The sequence below is a fragment of the Ovis canadensis genome, chromosome 14, assembly GCF_042477335.2.
Source record: "Ovis canadensis isolate MfBH-ARS-UI-01 breed Bighorn chromosome 14, ARS-UI_OviCan_v2, whole genome shotgun sequence".
In the NCBI taxonomy this organism is placed as follows: domain Eukaryota; kingdom Metazoa; phylum Chordata; class Mammalia; order Artiodactyla; family Bovidae; genus Ovis; species Ovis canadensis.
In genome coordinates, this window is record NC_091258.1 from 75,093,052 (window position 1) to 75,113,040 (window position 19,989).

The following is a 19,989-nucleotide window of genomic DNA, read 5'->3' on the forward strand; positions in this document are numbered from 1 at the left end:
GAACTGTCATTGTGAAAGTGAAAGTGAAGTCGCTCAGTCGTGTCCGAATCTTTGCAACCCTGTGGACTGTAGCCCACCAGGCTCCTGTGTCCATGGGGTTCTCCAGGCAAGAATATTGGAGTGGGTCGCCATTTCCTTCTCCAGGGGATCTTCCCGACCCAGGAATCGAACCCAGGTCTCCTGCATTACAGGCAGATGCTTTAACCTCTGAGCCACCAGGGAACTGTCATTGTATTTTACTTTAAAAGCAAGTGACATAACTATTGAAAATGTACATCTTACTTTAATATGTGGGATTATTCCCTGAACATTTACATCATGGTGACTTATAGGGATGTGCGACATGAATGACAAACACCACCATTTAGATGTTCACTGTACATGTTACATTATTGTGTCCTTAATCTTATAATGGAGAAAAATATAAATTTTTTTTTCCAGATAGAAGGGCTTCTCTCATCTTTGAGGTAGCAACCATCAAAAACATAAGCGCATGCACACTAGAAATGAAACGTAGCATGGAGTAATTTGAGAATTGAATTACATTCATTTTGGTTTTCATATAATTACAAATCATGTCAATGTAAACAAACATACATATCTAGTAACTGTACATTGCTAAACATCAACTCTTCATCTTGTGATCCATACTAACATACCAATTTTCTATTTATTTTAACTATGAATGATTATCTACAATATTTCTCCCTAAGAGGAACTTCAGAAAACAGGATTTATGAAATGCTTTGGAGTATGTATTTCCTGATATTTAGATTTGATTTTTTATAAATAGTTTTCTATATTTTCTTTACATCATTCCATATCTTTCTTTAAAAAGTCTTGGGTTTCCTGAACTGTATGTTTAGGACAAACCTCTTCCATCACTTATTTCATTATTAGGGTTTCCCTCCAGGACATGCTCTCTGATGTCCAGTGAGGTGAGAGCTCTGATTAAAGCCTTTGCAGGTTTCCTTACGTTTATGAGATTTCCTCCAGTATGAATTATCTGATGGTAAGTAAGACCAATGTGCTGGGTAAAGTCTTTGTCACAATCCTTACATTTATAAGGCTTCTCTTCAGTATGAATTCGCTTGTGTTTAGTAAGATTTGAGTAGTGACCGAAAGCTTTTCCACGTTCTTTACATTTATAAGGTTTCTCTCCAGTGTGAATTCTCTGATGGCAAGTAAGACCTGTGCGCTGGCTAAAGTCTTTGCCACAATCTTTACATTTAAAAGGCTTCTCTCCAGTATGAATTCGCTGGTGTTGAGTAAGAGTGGAGCGTTGACTAAAGTCTTTTCCACATTCTTTATATTTATAAGGTTTCTCTCCAGTGTGAATTCTCTGATGGCAAGTAAGATCTGTGCGTTGAATAAAGCCTTTGCCACAATCCTTACATTTATAAGGCTTCTCTCCAGTATGAACTCTCTGATGGTAAATAAGACTTGAGTATTGGCTAAAGTCTTTGCCACATTCCTTACATTTAAAAGGCTTCTCTCCAGTATGAACTCTCTGATGGTATATAAGAACTGAGAGCCGGCTAAAGTCTTTGCCACAGTCTACATTTATAAGGCTTTTCTCCAGTATGAATTCGCTGGTGTTGAGTAAGTTGTGACTTCTGATTAAAGGCTTTTCCACATTCTTTACATTTATAAGGTTTCTCTCCAGTGTGATTTCTCATAAGGTAAGTAAGATTTGAGTGCTGGCTAAAGTCTTTGCCACATTCCTTACATTTAAAAGGCTTCTCTCCAGTATGAACTCTCTGATGGTATATGAGAACTGAGAGCCGACTAAAGTCTTTGCCACAATCTTTACATTTATAAGGCTTTTCTCCAGTATGAATTCGCTGGTGTTGAGTAAGATGTGACTTCTAATTAAAGGCTTTTCCGCATTCTTTACATTTATAAGGTTTCTCTCCAGTATTAATTCTCAGGTGGTAAGTAAGACCTATGCTCTGGCTAAAGTCTTTGCCACAATCCTTACATTTATAAGGCTTCTCTCCAGTCTAAATTTGCTGGTGTTTAGTAAGAGTTGCATATTGACTGAAAGCTTTTCCACATTCTTTACATTTATAAGGTTTCTCTCCAGCATGAATTACCTGATGTTTATGAAGACATGAGCACTGTCTAAAGGCTTTGCCATAATCCTTAACATTTATAAGGCTTCTCCCCAGTATGAATTCTCTGATGGTAAATAAGACTTGAGTGCTGGCAAAAGTCTTTGCCACATTCCTTACATTTATAAGGCTTCTTGCCAATATAGATTCGCTGATGTTGACCAAGTTTTGAACTCTGATTAAACACTTTGCCACATTCTGTACATTTGAAAACTTTCCATCCTGTATGAATTTTCTTATGTCTACATAGATTGAGTGCGTTAGTAAAGACTTTCTCACATTTCTTACACTTGCAGTTTTTCTGTGGATTCTGAATACTTTGCTGTTGAATAAGTTCTGAAGACTGATTAGAAACATCACCATATTCACTACAATTGTAAGTCTTCTCTCCCGTATGTGTACTCGTATGTAGTGGGAGACCTGATGTTTGATGAAAGATATTCCTACATTTATTACTTTTAGAATCCTTATCTGAAGGTTGAGGTGCCTGATGTTTCACAAGGTCAGTCTTGTTCAATGTTATATCCAGTTTCATTGCATGAAGTTTCTTGCTCCATCATAAATACTCTGGTAACTATTGGGGTTGGAGCTCCTACTTAAGGCCTGACTCGTGTTATTACACATGAAAAGTTGTTTCATATTAACCCTATCATGATATGTATCACACAGTGATGGCTGAATGAAGTCTCTTCCACCATTATCAACATTACACATTTTGGAATGGAGAAAACCTGTCTGTTGGCAGAAGAATAATGACCCGTTGCTCACAGATCCCTCAAAGTGACTATATTGTGAGTTTCCCCCATCATTTTTAAACTTCTCCTTTTCAGACGTGGTTGAATGTATGTGTAACTGAAGTCTATGTTCAGAGTGGTTTGAATGAGCATTTGGAGTAGAGACTGGATGACCTTCCAGATTTTCTACATTTCCCCTCAGAGAACATGTATGTTTCAAAAAATGATGTAAGTCATCACTTACAAAGATACACTTCTCTGCAGATGTTGATGACTGAAATGGGTGTTTTCCCCAGTTTGACTCACATTGTTCATTTCTTTTGGCAGTCATGTCTGCATTATGTGAAACAGTCTCAATTTCTTTATGTCCATATAAACATCCTCTCAGTCTTTCACATACCCTTGTATATCCCCAGCCTTTGGTTAAATGTTCATTTCCAAGGTGAGCTCTTTCATATAGTCCTAGGTTTGCTTTTTGGATTAAATTTTCAAACCTTGGATTCTTTGACAGCAAACCATGGGTGTTGTGAGAAGACATAGCTGAAAGATACCAAATAAAAGTTTTCTTATGTACTATTCTCAGTTAATATCCTTAAAGATTTAGAGAAAATAGGGACACAAGGATCAACATGCCAGAGGATTAGGCAGACTTGGAGTTCATCTCTCTCCACAAATGCATCAAGAATACATCTGCAAATGGAACAGTTCTCACAGAGCCCCCTCTGAACACTAGCAGAAGACCTACAACACCTAAAAGGACAAGAAAGATCCCTGCTGAGCCAGGCAGGACCAAAGAAAGAAGGAGAAGGAAGAGGAGAGGGAGTGGGGTGGGACCTGCAACCCTGGGGGATCTGAAGACAGAAGAGGGCTCCACCTCCGGGGAAGCCCCTCACTGGGGCTGGTGTGAACTCAGTTGGGACAGAGGGGAGCCTCATTCTCTGTGGGAAGAGAACACGGCAGCCAGCATGTGGCAGCAGGACAGAGTGAGACCTCTTCACAGGGTACTGACTCCAGCCCTGCCCACCCAGCCTGAGAGGGTGTCCACCACTGCAGACCAGGGCTGGGTGCTAGAGTGTGGGGTCTGCAGAGCAGACCGAGGCAGAGGACTGCGGCTGGCTGTGAGGAGACATCCCGAGGGGACGGGAGTGAGGGAGGAGCTCTACAGATGGGAATGCATGTGGAGGAAGCCGGAACTACCATAGCGCAGAGTGCCATCGGTGAGTGATGCCCAAAGGGAAGAAGCCCATTGCAGCCCCTCTCCCCCTGTGTTGGTCCCTCGTTCCCGGCACTAGGAAGGGCCACCACCCGGGTGGGCTCTATTGAGCCCCAGCCACGGCCTCCCTCCATGCGCCTCCTCCACCATCAGCAGACTCCTGTGCTCTGGGGCAGCCTCTGGAGCAGACACCTGCGGGTAGGCCACATGCACAGATGGAGCTGAAAGCACAGCTAGCCCCAGGGTTAAGGAAGAAAAGCTGAAGTCTCTCCTCGCAGCTGCACACCATACTTTTACACCCACAACCGGCTTTGTCAACTCAGCCCCTACAGAACATCTGAAGGATAAGGAGGGCTCCCCCAGTCACAACAGGTGTCCCTTTAGCAACTTTAGCAACTGTAAACTGTGGGCTCATACACAAGGGGGTGTGGTCAGGCCGGAGTCTGAGCTGCCCCCACAGCACCGCAGCACCGGGGACCTGGGCCCTGACTTCAGAGGATCTATGCTGGTGAAAACATCTGAGAGACCCCAGGGCCATGTGCCAGCATACCCATGGTTGGGGGGGGGGGTGGGGGAAGGGCAGTGCCAACACTGGGTGACATGAGAGCTCGCACAAGGCACGAAGGTGACACACAGAGCACACCCCGAGGTGAACATCCCCAGAGGAGCAATCCTCAGTGGCTTCTCTCCCAGTGGGTGTGCTCCAATCCCACCTGCCTCCACCACAGATCAGAATCACAGAAACAGATCTGGGGGCTCTGTTCCACCAACCAGGGAGCAGACCCCACCATAGACAGGGCAGTGACAGCCACAGAGCAAAGGGGAAGCTCCCCTCAGTATCTAGGGCAGGCTCAGGTCACAGCAATCAGGTGCCCATAAAGGGGATAAGGGCACAAACCTCAAGACCAAACTGGCCCCCCTAAGGGGCAGGCACAAGAAACAAGAGGAACTAGGATCCTGCAGCCTTCAGGGTAGAGACCACAAACACAGAAAATGTAATAAGATGAGAGGACAAAGAGTATGGTGCAGAGGAAGGGGCAAAATAATCAGCTACAAGAACCACTAAATGAAGTGGAGACATGCAGTCTAATGATAACCTTTTGCCCTAAGTCGTCTTAAATGGAGACACCAAACATTTTCAGAAATATTAGGTGCCTTAAAATTCTTTAATCCACTTCTTACCACTTGTGTTTTTATTGGAACACATTCTATTAGATGTTTGTATCTAAAAATCATAAATGATATTGACATATAACTAATTAGAAACCGAGGGCCACTGGAAGCTGATAACAAATGAGATAAATTAATAAAGTCTGGGGAAGCTGATAACAAACAAGATAAATTAATAAAGTCTTAAGCAATTAAATAAGAAGTGAAATTTAAAAAAATATGTTGTGAACACAGAGAACTCTACTCAGTGCCCTGTGGAGACCTAAATGGAAGGAAATCTAAAAAAGAGTGGCTATTTATACATATATTTTATTCTCTTTGCTGTACAAGAGTAAAACATTATAAAACAGCTACACTCCAACAAGGATTTAAAGGACTTAAAATGACTTCTTTATATGATCTAAAATGTTAATAGTTTGAAACAACCATTAGAACTATGGTGGAAAATGTTCTAAACTATTATGCCAATTTATTTTAAAAATCTTTGAGTTAACTGAATAAAGTATTTTACCATTGAGGAATTGCAGCAAATACACTTCAGATATTTAAAATGAGTTCACATAAAGAAAAGTGAAACATTGAAGTAACCCTGAGATTTGCATTCTCTCATTTTATGGAGGTTTTGCTTTATACACTGAAATGACTTGAGTTTGAAATTTATAAAGTCATATTTGTAGTTTCCAGTGTTTTAGAAATTATAAATCAGAAAAAAAAAAATTCTGTCCCCATGATTCCTAGAGTTTTGGCAGTTGTTTGCAACTCTACTCACACGCTTCTGTCTGGAGGTAGAAACAAACTAAAAAAAAAAAAGTCCTATATTTACTCATCAATGGACACAGTTTTCCTAGGAACCCCAAGAAATGAAAGAGCAGCCAACTCATGCAAGTTGTCACAAGCCAAGAAGAGAATTTGAATTCTCACTGTGAATGAGGAAAGTAATCATGGAGCTGAATTCATGAATGATTGAGAGGCAGAATAAGTCAGGCAATGTCTGTCTATGACAGCAACAGAAATTAACCCAGAGTTCTTCAAAATCATTTCCACTGAAGCACATCTTCCCAAGGCACATGACAAAGGATGACTTCCTCACTGCTCCTTGGACCTCTCACCTGAGTCATCAGCTCCATCCATTCACACATACCTGGGTATGTGGCTGTTGTGTCCGTTCTCCTTACATCCCAGGGATTCTTCATTTGCTCCAAAAAGGTGATCAGGTCCGGCTTAGAGACCACAAGACCTGTTCATCAGAGAAAGGAATATTTGTTTTGCCAGGGATTCATCACTTTCCAATCCAATATGTATTTGGGTTAGAAGAGAACACACAGGTGAATGTTAATACAGCCTAGAGAATGATTTCCCCGAATACTTTATTGAAAGCACCCTTACAACACTAACAAATACATAAAAATCAGATCCTGAGATTCTGGTCAAGTACTACAAGGCAAAAGTAAGTAGTGTAAATGTGATTTTAAGAGGAAGGTCTCACTATTTAATACCATGGAACTGATATAATCACTACTATGCTAGAGTGACCAAGAATAGCAAGAAGAGATAAGAAAGCCTTCTTCAGAGATCAATGCAAAGAAATAGAGGAAAACAACAGAATGGGAAAGACTAGAGATCTCTTCAAGAAAATTAGAGATACCAAGGGAATATTTCATGCAAAGATGGGGTCGATATAAGACAGAAATGGTATGGACCTAACAGAAGCAGAAGATATTAAGAAGAGGTGGCAAGAATACACAGAAGAACTGTACAAAAAAGATCTTCACGACCCAGATAATCATGATGATGTGATCCCTAATCTAGAGCCAGACATCTTGGAATATGAAGTCAAGTGGGCCTTAGAAAGCATCACTACAAACAAAGCTAGTGGAGGTGATGGAATTCCAGTGGAGCTATTTCAAATCCTGAAAGATGATGCTGTGAAAGGGCTGCACTCAATATGCCAGCAAATTTGGAAAACTCAGCAGTGGCCACAGGACTGGAAAAGGTGAGTTTTCATTCCAATCCCAAAGAAAGGCAATGCCAAAGAATGCTCAAACTACCACACAATTGCACTCATCTCACATGCTAGTAAAGTCATGCTCAAAATTCTCCAAGCCAGGCTTTAGCAATACATGAACCGTGAACTCCCTGATGTTCAAGTTGGTTTTAGAAAAGGCAGAGGAACCAGAGATCAAATTGCCAACATCCTCTGGATCATGGAAAAAGCAAGAGAGTTCCAGAAACACATCTATTTCTGCTTTATTGACTATGCCAAAGCCTTTGACTGTGTGGATCACAATAAACTGTGGAAAATTCTTCAAGAGATGGGAATACCAGACCACCTGACCTGCCTCTTGAGAAATCTGTATGCAGGTCAGGAATCAACAGTTAGAACTGGACATGGAACAACAGACTGGTTCCAAATAGGAAAAGGAGTATGTTAAGGCTGTATATTGTCACCCTGCTTATTTAACTTCTATGCAGAGTACATCATGAGAAACGCTGGGCTGGAAGAAACATAAGCTGGAATCAAGACTGCCGGGAGAAATATCAATAACCTCAGATATGCAGAGGACACCACCCTTATGGCAGAAAGTGAAGAGGAACTAAAAAGCCTCTTGATGAAAGTGAAAGTAGAGAGTGAAAAAGTTGGCTTAAAGCTCAACATTCAGAAAACGAAGATCATGGCATCTGGGCCCCTCACTTCATGGGAAATGGATGGGGAAACAGTGGAAACAGTGTCAGACTTTATTTTGGGGGGCTCCAAAATGACTGCAGATGGTGACTGCAGCCATGAAATTAAAAGACGCTTACTCCTTGGAAGAAAAGTTATGACCAACCTAGATAGCATATTCAAAAGCAGAGACATTACTTTGCCGACTAAGGTCCATCTAGTCAAGGCTATGGTTTTTCCAGTGGTCATGTATGGATGTGAGAGTTGGACTGTGAAGAAGGCTGAGCCCCACAGAATTGATGCTTTTGAACTGTGGTGTTGGAAAAGACTCTTGAGAGTCCCTTGGACTGCAAGGAGATCCAGCCAGTCCATTCTGGAGGATATCAACCCTGGGATTTCTTTGGAAGGAATGACGCTAAAGCTGAAACTCCAGTACTGTGGCCACCTCATGCGAAGAGTTGACTCATTGGAAAAGACTCTGATGCTGGGAGGGACTGGGGGCAGGAGGAGAAGGGGACGACCGAGGATGAGATGGCTGGGTGGCATCACTGACTCGATGGACGTGAGTCTGAGTGAACTCCTGGAGTTGGTTTTGGACAGGGAGGCCTGGCGTGCTGCGATTCATGGGGTCGCAAAGAGTCATTCACCACTGAGCAACTGAACTGAACTGAACACTAGAGTGAAGGAGGCAGATTATATCAAGGAAGAAAAAGGTTAGAATCATACAGAATCACCATGAAGGCTTTCTTTCTAAACTCACAAATATCCATTTCCTGCTAGAAAGCAGGGATCTGAAGCTATTGTTGGAAGCAGAAAATTCCAGGAGACATTCTAGAAACCAAACCCAGTGGTGGATAAGGGATTCTGGAAGGCAGTTATCCTCACCCAAGGAGGCCAGGTTCCCATAGTTCTCTAACATAACGTCCCTGTACAGTTCCCGCTGACCGAGGTGCAGGCATTGCCACTCCTCTAGAGTGAAATCTATGGTCACGTCCTGGAACATCAGCCGTCCCTGAAATACAAAGTACAGATGCCATGTACTTTGGGGTCACAAAGAATCAGACACAACTGAGATCACAAAGAGTCAGACACGACTGATGACTGAATGACTGAACTGACTGACTGACTGTCATATGGCCAAGTGAAGACTTCCTAACGTGGCCCTAAATGAAAACAGCAATTTTGATTTTGATTTAGTGTAGTTTCTGGTATCACACAGTAGTAACATTTTCTACCATATTTTTAACCCCAAGAAAAGAGGATATGATTCACAAGAACCTATTCTGATGTGGAAGAGAAATCATAATGTAATCAGATTAACACTGGCCTATTTATTTTTGAGTGTTGTACTCATGTGACTGAGAATAAATTGTCTACCAAAAAACAGGAAACATTTTTAAAAAGCAGATTCTGATCCAAGAGTTCTGGAGTGAAGAAAATGTGTCCCATTTTTACCAAGTTATTTGAACTACTAATGTTGCAAATTCTGCTCCAAGAATGACCATTCTGAACAGCAACAAAGTAGAATAGCAGGGAAGAATTCATACTTAATTCTGAACTTTAAGTCTTTTACAGATTTTGCAGGTCTTATAGGATAGTAACCTTGGCACCAAGAAATATTTTAACCATTTAGTATATACTGTATATTTTTCTGACAGTTTTTACAGAGTCTTGAATGTGTAACAGAAATGATAGCTCCTCTGTCCTTAGGATTCTCCAGGCAAGAATACTAGAGTGGGTAGCTATTCCCTTCTCCAGGAAATCTTAAAAAAAAAAAAAAAAAAAAAGCGATCAAATCATGTTAACATGTTTATGGACACAGACATATACTAAAATGGGACTATATACTTATTATTAATAGTTAATAGAGAAAAGTTGTCATGTCAATAACATAAAAAATATTTTAACTTATTAAAAATGTACATAAATACATGAGGATGATATTATTTTTATTTCTTTACATAAACTAGGATACAGATATACACAATTATGTAAAATAAAGTAGAGCTCTGGTTCTGAATTTTTTAATTTCCTGAAAATCTATATCATTTGCAAAGAGCTATAGTTCAAATTTTAATACAGTTGAACATAGATTAGCACTAATAAGATTCTTATAAACATATTGAAAAATAAAAAAATGTGATGAGACTCTGTGGTGTGAGCATGGCGTGTACCTGGAAATGATCAGACCTGGGCTTGAGTGACAAAAACTCCCACTCCCAAAACCCAGCATCTCTACTAAACATTAAGTTATCTTCCAAAGCAAAGAGAAACTAAGAGCATATGGGATTCCCCCATTAACTGTGATAGTTTAGGCACATCACTCACTTTTTCTTTCCAAGGCACTTGATTTAAAGACAAAAGGAAAATACATGAGCTCCATAACATGGGAATCTCACAGAAGTACCTAAACCAGTGAACATCAGAGTCATGGGGTTAGAAGTACATGGAAGAATGCATTATCACTGCATGGGTATTTTGGCAATATTACAGAAACCATGATTTGAATCTATCATTAAAAAATGTTAGTTTTAAGCAAATTTCACTTCATATATACCTCCTGTGTAGTCTAATACTACATTTAATTAGAGTCACGTGAGTGTATGTTCCTCGGTTCTTTGTCTCGTCACAACAAAGAAAGATTTGGAGTGATGGACATTAAAGCCCCCTTGGCATGTCACAGCTCTCAGGTCTTGGATAGACGGTGTTATAGCTCTCAGGTCTCAAATGCACCATGTTATAGCTCTTAGACAAATCAGTGTTGCAGCTCAGTGTTACAGCTCTATTTTATTTAGAAGATAGCAGGAAAATCCATCTTTGTGGCATGAGGGTGTGTCGATCTAAAGACATGAGAAGAGCGCCCCAGCACTCGGGGGGTGGGGGCTGGGGGTGGGGGAGAGAGCTAGCTTTGGCTCCTCTATTGGTATGTTTCTCTCTCCCTCGGCCTGTCCTGTGTAAATTGGGCCAGCCAGGAGTGTTGTTTGTTTTACCTGAGGTCCTCACTCCAGTCCTTGGACCTTCTTTTGTTCTATTTTCGTGGGCTTTCCCCTTCCTTGTCTTTTAGCCACCGCCATTTTGGACTCCTTTTCCCTATTCTACCTACCTAACAATTAGTAAGTCTTTCTTATCGACGCAGAGGAAAAGGATAGTCCCAACTACATTTTTTTATTTCTGAAAATATTCTGAAAAATTCTGGACCACTGAGTTCATTCTATTTCCAAGGGCATTGCCTTTTGCTCCTGTTCTAAAGGCCTGAAGTTGCATCCAGATATAAACTCATCATGGCATTTCCCCTAATTCCCTAGGATCCCAACACAGAACAACATTCCATTGCGAATCCCTTATACCAGTGCCTCCCCGTGTTCGTCTTTCACAAAGGGAATATGTTCCACATTGAAACTGACTAATTCATGTTGAGAATTCACCATGCTCTATAGAAAGCCAGGATACATACATTGGATAACGGGCTCTGAGACATAAGGAAGAAACAGTCTAAAGAGCCAGTCTTTTTTAATACAAGAAAAACCGGAAAAAATAAGCAGTTGGCAACAAACACCCTAGGTAGAAATATTAGAAGCAGAGAATTGAAGGTTTGCAGGTTTTCAGTCCAGGCATTTCAGGAGGAAAAGCAGACACAGCCCCAGATCTGGTACAGAACATTTATCTGAGAAGCTGCCATTTCCTCCTCTTCTTCCTCCAGCTCTGCGTCTCCTCTGGGGATATTTTATCACAAACTCACATCTGGGTGTTAAGAAAATAACTTTAAAGGCATCCACACAACTCTTGAATCTGCAAGTGCTGCAAGGATTGAGAAAACTAGTTTTCTTGTTTCTCTTTGCCTTTTTCAGAGCTCCTTTTTCACTTCCTTGGTTCCTGGTCGGATAATCAAGACAAACCTGACATGCTAATCACATCCTGTGTCTGGTGCTTACCTTTCCTGCATTCTCTTTGCAGACCACCCCTGCTAGTTCTCCTTTCTTTTTGCATTACAAAGCGCAGGCCACAGTACAATTCATGAAAGATAACGGACAGAACTACAAGGTTACCTGACCCAGCCTGTGAGGGTTTTTGAAACAATGTAAGAGGAAGACCCAGGTCGGTGAGCCAAGAGCTGCAGCCTCACACTCATCACTCCTGAGACCTCAGGAAGGGAGGATTTAGGGCGGGAACTTCTAGAAACAAAGAATGTCTGCCTGACTGATTGGGGAGCGGCTTCTTCTAGGATGGGTGTAGCCCTCCAAGGCCTGGTATCTGTGCCCTTTAGGGAAGGGAGATGGGGAGTGATTGCTTGGTGGGAATCACCTGGGGGCCTTGGGTTGCTGGAAGCCTTTGCTCTCAGCATCCTTCCCAAAGATACCTTGCCTGCTGCAGGCTAAGTTGCTCAGTCCTGTCCAACCCTGCGAATCCATGGAGTGTAGCCCCATTGGCTTCTCTGCCTATGGGGAATCTCCAGGCAAGAATACTGGAGTGGGTTGCCATGCTCTCCTCTAGGGGATATTCCCAACCCGCGGATGGAACCTGCATCTCTTACATCTCCCCATTGGCTGGCGGGTTCTTTACCACTAGCGCCACCTGGAGACCCCCATGATACCTTGAGTACTTAGTTTTCACTTCTCTCTACAGCCTGGGGGACACAGCTTTTCACAAAATGATTTGCATTGTGACCACCTACCTGCAGGTGAGGGACCTCCAACTTCAGAGACAAGGAGCCTGAAGATATTTCCATCACAGCTTTCTTTGAAAACAAACCAGGGGCAGCAGTTAACACTGGCTTAAAAATGTGTGTGCCTAGAAGCTTAGTCATGTCTGACTCTTTGTGACCCCTTGTATTGTAGTCCAGCAGGTCTCTCTGTCCATGCGAATTCCCAGGCAAGAATACTGAAGTGGGGTGCCATTTCCTCCTCCAGGGGATCTTCCTGACCCAGGGATCAAGCCCATGTCTTTTGGGCCTCCTGCATTGGCCAGCGGACTCTTTAGCACTATTGCCACCTGAGAAGCCCAAAAGTGTGTATGGGAATGGACAAATGCCTGTGAAAATGATGCCCTAAATGCATATCTGATGACCAACAAAGGAAATAATGATCTGTGTTAAGTAATAAGTGACAGAACTCTCAGCTGAAAAAAAAATTGTGAGCTCAAAGTTGAGAATTAGGTTTTATTTGGTGGGAATGTTAGGTCTTGAGCCCAGGAGAGAGTATGTCAGGTGATCTTGAGACAGCTGACTCTGAGGAGGCAGACAGTTTGCAGCAAGGGGCAGGTAATCTGATTATTAAAGGTTACAATAATTAAGAAAAAGATCCCTCACATTAAGAGATTTGGTGATCTTTTCTGTATGGTAAGATGCAAGTGTCCAGGCTTACTGAAATAATTTCTTTCACATGTATCTAGATACCTGGAAGAAATCCTGCTTCCTCGATTGTTCACATCCTAATTACTTGTTTACCACAAGAGATGGTAGATCAGGCAGCTGGACTCCTCTCACAATACACCTCCCTCCCCCGCCCCTGCCCCCAGCAGTTAGGGAGTAGGAAATAGCCAATGGCTTCTGAATAGCTCAAATATGACAGAATGATCTCTGTTCCTTTCCAAGGCAAACCATTCAATATCACAGTAATCCAAGTCTATGCCCTGACCGGTAACGCTGAAGAAGCTGAAGTTGAACGGTTCTATGAATACCTACAAGACCTTTTAGAACTAACACCCCAAAAATATGTCCTTTTCATTATAGGGGACTAGAATGCAAAAGTAGGAAGTCAAGAAACACCTGGAGTAAAAGGCAAATTTGGCCTTGGAATACGGAATGAAGCAGGACAAAGACTAATAGAGTTTTGCCAAGACAATGCACTGGTCATAGCAAACAGCCTCTTCCAACAACACAAGAGAAGACTCTACACATGGACATCACCAGAGGGTCAACACCACAATCAGATTGATTATATTCTTTGCAGCCAAAGATGGAGAAGATCTATACAGTCAACAAAAACAAGACCAGGAGCTGACTGTGGCTCAGATCATGAACTCCTTATTGCCAAATTCAGACTTAAATTGAAGAAAGTAGGGAAAACCGCTAGACCATTCAGGTATGACCTAAATCAAATCCCTTATGATTATACAGTGGAAGTGAGAAATAGAATTAAGGGAGTAGATCTGATAGACAGAGTGCCTGATGAATTATGGACTAAGGTTCGTGACATTGTACAGGAGACAGGGGTCAAGACCATCCCTATGGAAAAGAAATGCAAAAAAGCAAAATGACTGTCTGAGGAGGCCTTACAAATAGCTGTGAAAAGAAGAGAAGCGAAAAGCAAAGGAGAAAAGGAAAGATATAAGCATCTGAATGCAGAGTTCCAAAGAATAGCAAGAAGAGATAAGAAAGCCTTCCTCAGTGATCACTGCAAAGAAATAGAGGAAAACAACAGAATGGGAAAGACTAGAGATCTCTTCAAGAAAATTAGAGATACAAAGGGAACATTTCATTCAAAGACAGTCTCGATAAAGGACAGAAATGGTATGGACCTAACAGAAGCAGAAGATATTAAGAAGAGATGGCAAGAATACACGGAAGAACTGTACAAAAAATATCCTCAAGACCAAGATAATCACCATGGTGTGATCACTCACCGAGAGCCAGACATCTTGGAATGTGAAGTCAAGTAGGCCTTAGAAAGCATCACTATGGACAAAGCTAGTGGAGGTGATGGAATTCCAGCTGAGCTATTTCAAATCCTGAAAGATGATGCTGTGAAAGTGCTGCACTCAATATGCCAGCAAATTTGGAAAACTCAGCAGTGGCCACAGGACAGGAAAAGATCCATTTTCATTTCAATCCCAAAGAAAGGCAATGCCAAAGAATGCTCAAACTACCGCACAATTGCACTCATCTCACATGCTAGTAAAGTCATGCTCAAAATTCTCCAAGCCAGGCTTCGGCAATACATGAACTGTGAACTTCCAGATGTTCAAGCTGGTTTTCGAAAAGGCAGAGAACCAGAGATCAAATTGCCAACATCCTCTGGATCATGGAAAAAGCAAGAGAGTTCCAGAAAAACATCTATTTCTGCTTTATTGACTATGCCAAAGCCTTTGACTGTGTGGATCACAATAATCTGTGGAAAATTCTTCAAGAGATGGGAATACCAGACCACCTGACCTGCCTCTTGAGAAACGTATAGGCAGGTCAGGAAGCAACAGTTAGAACTGGACATGGAACAACAGACTGGTTCCAAATAGGAAAAGGAGTACGTCAATCCTGTATATTGTCACCCTGCTTATTTAACTTCTATGCAGAGCACATCATGAGAAACGCTGGGCTGGAAGAAGCACAAGCTGGAATCAAGATTGCCGGGAGAAATAACAATAACCTCAGATATGCAGAGGACACCACCCTTATGGCAGAAAGTGAAGAGGAACTAAAAAGCCTCTTGATGAAAGTGAAAGAGGAGAGTGAAAAAGTTGGCTTAAAGCTCAACATTCAGAAAACAAAGGTCATGGCATCTGGTCCCATCACTTCATGGGAAATAGATGGGGAAACAGTGGAAACAATGTCAGAGTTTATTTTTTTGGGCTCCAAAGTCACTGCAGATGGTGATTGCAGCCATGAAATTAAAAGACGCTTACTCCTTGGAAGAAAAGATATGACCAACCTGGATAGCATATTGAAAAGCAGAGACATTACTTTACGAGCAAAGGTCCGTCTAGTCAAGGCTATTGTTTTTCCAGTGATCATGTATGGATGTGAGAGTTGGACTGTGAAGAAAGTGAGCGCCGAAGAATTGATGCTTTTAAACTGTCGTATTGGAGAAGACTCTTGAGAGTTCCTTGAACTGCAGGGAGATCCAACCAGTCATTCTGAAGGAGATAAGCCCTGGGATTTTTTGGAAGGAATGATGCTGAAGCTGAAACTCCAGTACTTTGGCCACCTCATGAGAAGAGTTGACTCATTGGAAAAGACTCTGATGCTGGGAGGGATTGGGGGCAGGAGGAGAAGGGAACGACAGGATGAGATGGCTGGATGGCATCACTGACTCGATGGATGTGAGTCTGAGTGAACTCCGGGAGTTGGTGATGGACAGGGAGGCCTGGCGTGCTGCGATTCATGGGGTCGCAAAGAGTCGGACATGACTGAGGTACTGAACTGAATACATGAGGAGATGCAAGGATTGAGATCATAAAATCTATTCCTAAAAACATCCAACTATCTAAAGACCTGTCCCACCAGATTCCCTGGGGCACAGAGTGCCTCACTCCACCCGGAACTCCCTCTGGGGTTGTTGAAGGGCAACAGCTATGCAGCATGGGGTTCAGTCTCCATAGAGGCAGATAGCAAATGCCCTTGTGGCTCAGTCATTGGCAATGCTATTGGCAAGTGCCAATTTGTAGTTTACACTGGGAAAGAGTGAAGGCAAAAGGAAAAGGGACCAGCAGAAGACATGGTTGGTGGCATTATTGACTCAATGAACATGAGTTTGAGCACACACTGGGAGCTGACCAAAGATAGGGAAGCCTGGCTTGCTGTATTCCATGGGATCCCAAAGAGTTGGACACAACTAGCGACTTACCAAGAATAAGAATGAAGAAGACAAGTTACATTAAGAAAGAAGGTTAGAATTATAAGGACTCATAATAAAATCTTTCTGTCAAATGTCATAAATACCATTTTCCCCTAGAAAGCAGATATGTGAAACTCTTGTAGGAAGCAACAGATTTCAGGAGGCATTCTAGAAATGCAGAAACCAAAACCTTGAGGGTAAATAAGAGATCCTGGAAGGAATTATCCTCACCCAAGGAAAGGAATGAGCCTAAGATGGTGGAGTACAAGGACGTGTGATCATCTTCTGCAAGAACTCCAAAATTACAACTCACTGCTGAACGACCATTGACAGGAGAATGTTGGATACCACTAAAAAATGATGCCTCACGTCCAAGGGCAAAGGAGAAGTCCCAGAAAGATGGTGGAGGGATGAAATCGCATTTAGAATCAAACTCCATGCCCGCCAGAGACCCTCAGAGGGCTCAAACAAAACATTTTGCACACCAGGACCCAGAGACCCCAGAGAGACTGAGCCAGAACTGTGTTTGAGTGCTCCCTCAGAGGTACGGGTCAGCAGTGGCCTTCCACAGGGGCAGGGGCTCTGGGTGCAGGAGACCTGGTCACGCAGCCTGTGGCATAAGCCCTCTTGGAGGAAGTCGTCATTAACCTCACTATAGAGCAGCCAAGCAGATGACCCACAACTGCAGAACAATTATAACAAAGACATTCTCACATTGTTAAGAAAGTTTCAGGACCCACAACAGATTTCCCAACCTGGGGATCTGGCAAAGGGACTGAAAACTCCCAAGGAACTTGACTTTGGAGGCCAGTGGGATTTGATTATAGAACTTACACAGCACTGAAGAAACAGACTCTTGGAGGACACAGACAAGACCTTGTGTGCACCAGGACCTAGGAGAAAGGAGCAGTGACCCCACAAGAAACTGACCCAGACTTGCCTGTGAGTGTCCAGGAGTCTCCAGCGGAAGCGTGGGGGTGGTGATGGCCTGCTGCAGAGTCAGGGGCACTAAGCGCAGCAGTGCTTGCACAGGACCTTTGGGAGGAAGTCCATTACCTCCACCATCTTTGGTCTTAGGTCAAACAATAGGGAGGAAGTACAGCCCTGCCCATCAACAGAAAATTGGATTAAAGATTTGCTGAGCATGGCCCCACCCATCAGAACAAGACCCAGTTTTTCCCTCAGTCAGTCTCTCTCATCAGGAAGCTTCCATAAGCCTCTTATCCTTCTCCATCAGAGGGCAGACAGAATGAAAACCACAATCACAGAAAACTAACCAATCTAATCACATGGACCACAGCCTTGTCTAACTCAGTGCAACTATGAACCATGTCACGTAGGGCTGCCCAAGACGGATGGGTCATGGTGGAGAATTCTGACAAAACGTGGTTCACTGGAGAAGGGAATGGCAAACCACTTCAGTATTCGTGCCTTGAGAACCCCATGAAGACTATGAAAAGGCAAAAAGATATACATTGAAAGATGAACTTCCCAGCTCGATAGTTGTTCAATATGCTACTGGAGAAAAGTGGAGAAATAACTCCAGAAAGAATGAAGAGACTGAGCCAAAGCGAAAACAATATTCAAAGACAGAGGAAAAATATACGAACTTCATAGCCTGATAATCTTAGTGAAATCACCAGAACCAGTGGACAACAGATATCATAGTATAAATGGATCACACGGAACATACACTGCCTGGGTATTTTGGAAAAAATAAGGAAGTTTTAACTTTAGTCTAACAAAAAAATGTCAGTTTTATGCCAATGTCATTTCACATATACTTCCCCTGTTTAGCATCCTACTAATTCACTTAACTAGGAAGTGTTAGCATTACAGAGGACAGGATCTCCTAGTTATCTTTTTATTTCTGAAACTTTTCTGAAAAATTCTGGACCACTGAGCTGATTCCATTTATAAGGATATTTTCTCAGTCCTGTTTTAAACAGCTGAATTGCATCCAGACATAAATTTCTCAGGGCATTTCTCTGACTTCTCTAAAATCCCAACACCAAACCACATCCCAGTGGCAATCTCAGATACCAGTGACTCCTCATTCTGATCTCTCACCAAGGGAGTATTTTCACCAGCAGAAAGTCACTAATTCATGCACAGAATTCATCGTGCTCCATAGAAAGCCGGGATGCAGAAAACGGAGAAAAGGCTCTGGGACACAAGGGAGAAGTAGTCTAAAGAGCTCGTCTTCACTATTATAAGAAGAAAAGGAAAAAAATAAGTTGATAGCAAAGACCCCAGGCAGAAAAATTAAAAGTAGTGAAGTAAAGGTTTACAGATTCTCACCTCAGGCATTTCCTGAGGAAAAGCAGACACAGCCCCAGACCTGAGACAAGATATTTACCTGAGAAGCTGCCATTTCCTCTTCTTCCTCGTGCTCTGCATCTTGTCTGTGGATGTTATGCAGCAAACTCACAACTGCGTATTGAGAAAATACCTTCAAAGGCATCAACACAGCTCTTTAACCTGAAACTAATGCACCTACAGACAGAGGATGTTGAAAAGCTGAAAAGACTGACCTCTCCTGACCTCTGTCTCAGGAAAGATTCAGGAACAATCACTTCCTACCTGGAGACATTACTTTGCCAACTAAGGTCCGTCTAGTCAAGGCTATGGTTTTTTCCAGTGGTCATGTATGGATGTGAGATTTGGACTCTGAAGAAGGGTGAGTGCCGAAGAATTGATGCTTTTGATCTGTGGTGTTGGAGAAGACTCTTGAGAGTCCCTTGGACTGCAAGAAGATCCAACCAGTCCATTCTGAAGGAGATCAGCCCTGGGATTTCTTTGGAAGGACTGATGCTAAAGCTGAAACTCCAGTACTTTGGCCACCTCATGCGAAGAGTTGACTCATTGGAAAAGACTCTGATGCTGGGAGGGATTGGGGGCAGGAGGAGAAGGGGACGACAGAGGATGAGATGGCTGGATGGCATCACGGACTCGATGGACGTGAGTCTGAGTGAACTCCAGGTGTTGGTGATGGACAGAGAGGCCTGGCGTGCTGCGATTCATGGGGTCGCAAAGAGTCAGACACGACTGAGCGACTGAACTGAACTGAACCTGGAGACCAGCCTGTGAACTAATTTCTTGATTGTTCTGTCCTCAGAGAGAGCTCCTAACCCTCTGCTCACACAGATGATGTGAGTTGACTGACTTCCCTGGTCCAAATCCAGCTAGACCAATCTCTCCTCAGAATGAAGCGTGGCTTCAGCTCTTACAAACGGACCAGGAGCCACGTCCTTAACTCGGGCCTCCCCTTGGAATCCCCTGGAGCACATCCTACAAACCACACTGATGCTCCACTGGACCAATAGAAAACTCTGTGGGGAAGGCCCTGGTGAAGTTATTGCTTAACATTTGTCACGTGATCTTGATGGGAAATCAGATGGAAAGCACTTGGTTAAAGATTCTTTCTGAAACATTTCCATCAATACAAACCCCTCCAGGTCAGAGTCCCACTCTGAAAGATTATGAATATGCAGGTCTGAGGTGGGGACATGAAAAGAGTCTGTAAAGTGGGAACTTCTAGACACAC

At 42.6% G+C, this 19,989-nt stretch overlaps 1 pseudogene; it reads right to left on the reverse strand.

Annotated features, from left to right (window-relative positions):
* Positions 1-896: 896 nt before the first annotated feature.
* Positions 897-2,649, reverse strand: LOC138419633 (zinc finger protein 420-like; annotated as a pseudogene).
* Positions 2,650-19,989: the final 17,340 nt, after the last annotated feature.